The sequence below is a fragment of the Humulus lupulus genome, chromosome 4 (genome assembly GCF_963169125.1).
Source record: "Humulus lupulus chromosome 4, drHumLupu1.1, whole genome shotgun sequence".
Lineage (NCBI taxonomy): Eukaryota > Viridiplantae > Streptophyta > Magnoliopsida > Rosales > Cannabaceae > Humulus > Humulus lupulus.
The window spans coordinates 115,812,399-115,816,573 of record NC_084796.1 but is presented as its reverse complement, the minus strand read 5'-3'; positions in this window follow the sequence as shown (position 1 = coordinate 115,816,573).

Genomic DNA, 4,175 nt, shown 5'->3' with positions numbered 1-4,175 from the left:
GGGCAAATATCAGCCTTGGGGCATAAGAATTTCCGTGTACCTAGAGAAAGCAAAAAAATTTGTAATGCCCTGGATAGCCAAGACCGTTACACTGTGTTTTTTATAAAGTGCCAGACTTGCTAATCAAGTCGTTTAATTGAAAGCGTGTCATCGAAACTATAAAGGAACTAGGGTTTAAAATGTTTTGGTCTCAAAAGCCACATTTTCATTAAGAAACACTATCTGTTTACACGGGATCCCAAAAGTATTAAGTTTAAAGACTGTTTACAAAAGACACAAGGTTTATATACAACATCAAGCCATATTAAGGCAAAACAGATAGTTAGGCAATCCCTGTCCTGACCCACTCGTCGACCATGGCGATCAAACAGCTGGTTATGTACATTCAACCTCGCAGCTCCCCACCTCAGGATTGGTCCAACTTGCCCTTGCCTTTACCTGCACCACGTAGCACCCGTGAGCCAAGGCCCAGCAAGAAAACACAACAATGAAGCATAAGCAATCAACAGATAAATTGTAATGCCCCAAATTTCCTAATAAGGTTTAGGACCTTGATTAGGAGGCCGGGAGGGCCATAATTGATTTATTATGATATTTAATGATTATATGCATATTTATGTGAATTATATTATTATATGATGGTGAATGCATGCATATGGGCTCATATTTTAAATGCAAGGGCATTTTGGTAATTTGGCCACTGTGGGCGTAATTGTATACTTTGGGTGCATGGTTGAGATTAATTATTAATTTTACCACATTGTATGTGGATTGGTTATGACTAGGTGACCGCTAAAGGACTAAAAGATGATCGTTCTCAAAGGTCGTTTCTTTTATTAATTCTCGCTCGAACCCAAGGTAAGAAAACTGCACCCCGTGTGTGACATGCATGGCTATGATTGATGCATGTTGGATGTTTAAATGTAAACATTGATAACATAATGAATGCTTGGTGATCTTGCCCATTTGCATATGATTGATTTTGAGGCATGCTGGGTGATTAAGTGTGATGCATGTGATGCACGAGAAACATGTGATTAGGGCATGCCATGAATGATGAATATGAGATTGGCCAGAGCTTGAGTCTCTGAGTTTGTGCATGATCATGATTATGCTAGAAACTATTTAGTAAGCATGCTGAATGCCCTATTCTTGGATAACTGGCATATGATACATATTGATAGCATTGCTTACTTGTGTATGGTACTGACTAATTAGTCAGATCGACAAAAGTGTTAGTATCAGCTGTGAAGCTGTGACTTATTTGTCAGGTTCGGCAGTGATACTGGACACAGGTCAGGTAGCGCTGACTTAATTGTCAGAACGGCCTTAGCGTGAATCACGCAAGCAGACAGAGATTAGATCTAATCGACTACTAGCATTGAATGAATCAAGGAGCATTAATGCCTGACCGACCCTGAGGGTCGATGAACAAAATAGAGCTTGGAGGCTGGTGGCTTACCTAACAGCCACTCTCCCGCTAGAAAACAGAGCCTGGAGGCTAGTGGCTTACCTATCAGCCACTCTCCCGCTAGAAAAGAGAGCTTGGAGGCTAGTGGCTTATTTAACAGCCACTCTCCCGCTAGAATCATGTGATGTGCACCCATTGGTTTGAAAGCTTTATGTTCAGTGTGATTATAATGATAATCATTTGATAATGTTTATGAAAAGTGTTATGTTTTCTTGCTGGGCTTCGGCTCACGGGTGCTATGTGGTGCAGGTAAAGGCAAGAGGAAGCTAGACCACCCTTGAGTTGGAGAGCTTAGGTGATGACGTATACATATGCAGCTGCTCGACCGCCACGGCCGAGGTTTAAAGTGGAACTAGGGTTGAACCCTGTTTTGCCGCTTAGAACGGCCTGTTGTAAATATTTTCTGTAATAAACTCTGAAATTTATATTTCTGGGATCCCAATATATATATATATTAAACGTTCTAGTGAAGCGTTACACCCTAACCAAAATGTTTAATCCCTAAACCGCTAATCATACTTAGTTCACGATTTTGGCCAATTGACTCGATTAGCGAGTTTAGCACTGTTTACAAGGCACACCGTAATGCTCCCAGGAGTTGGGGCGTTACAACTTGGTATCAGAGCCTACCAAGGTTTATGGTTCTTGAAGACAAGCTGGGCATGTACACTCATCACTGAAGATAGCTTCACTCAAGGAATGGTAACTATTTCTGTAGCTATGTGCATAGCTGTTTGAATAAATGTGAATGATTTACCTGCACATTGTATTAGGGAGCATGAGATTCTGATAGAGCCTGGCTCTTGACTATATGATTATATGCTCCATGGAAATGTTTATGAACATGATTATATAATTGTGTTATTTGCATGCTGGGGTTTGAGGCATGGTTGAGTATTTGAAGAGCAGGGAATATGAGTATGTATGAATGCCATGGGCATGTTTGCAGCACTGCAAGTGGTTTATGATTGTGGTGTGGTAAGATTTATCCCGTGGGAAAAGCCCTTGATATGGTTATTGTGACTAATGGGTCAAGTTATTGACTGCAGATTGAATCAGCAGGTTTATATTCAAGGCGGATTATGAGGCCTGGTGATAGTTATACAGGGGCTGGGAGTTACAGCCAGGGTATCAGTTCTTCGTCTGCATCTTTGAATATTCAGCAGACGCTTACAGATTTGCAATTAAGATTGCAGAGGCATGAGGAAGAGATCAGGTATTTAAAGCAACAGCGGAGTCTGTTGGGTAGTACCCCTTCCTTTGCTATGCCAGAGGTGGCATCAGTTTCAGCTCAGCCTAGGGTTGAGAACAGATGGGAATTACTCTATGAAATATTCCTGAAGTTTTATCCTCCAATCTTTGAGGGAGGCCTAGATCCATTCAGAGCTGAGCAATGGATGGGCATGATCAGCTCCATTCTTGATAGTATGGGACTGGTAGGTCATGATAGAGTGATCTGTGCTACATGTGTACTGCGGGATGATGCCCGGACGTGGTGGGAGGTAGTATCCCAGACACGAGATACAGCTGTGATGGACTAGAAAGAATTCAGGCAGCTGTTTAATGAGAAGTATTATTGTGATGTAGCTAAGACTGCCAAGATGAATGAGTTTCTGAATCTTGTTCAGGGTGGTGCGTCAGTGACTGAATATGCTATTGAATTTGATGAGTTGGCCAAGTTTGCCTTAGACATGGTACCCACAAATATGGTTCGGAAGGAAAGGTTTATTCAGGGGTTGAATCCTGGAATAGCTCAGGGCATTAGAGTTGCCCCAGTGTATGAAGTCTCTACCTATGCTCAGGTGGTAGAGAAGGCTCTTGCTGTTGAGAGTATAGTGGTTAGGCAGCAGAGTGCCGGAGAGCATGGAGCCCAGATAGTGGTACCTCCACTTATTGGAGTAAGCAAGAAGAAAGGCTGGAAGCCTTACCCAGAGTGCGCTCGGTGCAAAAGGCATCATCTGGGAGAATGCCGAGCAAGGTCATGTTTTGCTTGTGGTATGGTTGGGCATATCGTGAAGAGGTGCCTCGTGTTAAGGGATGAGCAAAGGGGGATAGACAACTCGATTCCAACTCAAGTGTTTGTTCCAGGACAATCAGAGTCTAAGACTGAGACTAGCTCCTCGGGGATGACAGGTTAGTTTTCTAGTTTTGAGTTATGAACTATGATGTTTGGCTTTGGCGCCATGTTGCTCTTTTGTTAGTGTGTATATGAAGAAAGGTATATGGATGATATATGTGGATCACATGGTTATGTTGCGATGGGAAAAGTAGCACGGTATTGGTAACTTAAGGGATAAGTTGAGTTATGGCAAGGACTCATCGTTGGTTTCATGAGTTAGTTATGACTGGCTATGGTTGATCTAGGGTTTGGATTGGTTAATTAATTACAGAGCAGTCTTGAATGGTAAGGAAAGTGTAGTATTCTTGAGCTTGTGAGCGGAAAGTTTTGTGACAATTGGCATTGTGCATGGATTTGATATGTTTATGATACCGAATGTGAGAGCTGGAGTTTGTGCAGGGAGGTGCATGGAACTCTTAGTCAGTGTGGTGGATACCACTTAGATTGTGTTAGTAAGATCAGGACAGACTGGACTAGTCTGTGGTTCTGAATGTGTTCCCAAGTGGTCTGTCAGGCTTTCTTTTTATTAAAAGAAGATTGGAAGGGTGGTTGGTTTAGTACCAGAGATGGAATTGGGTGTAAACA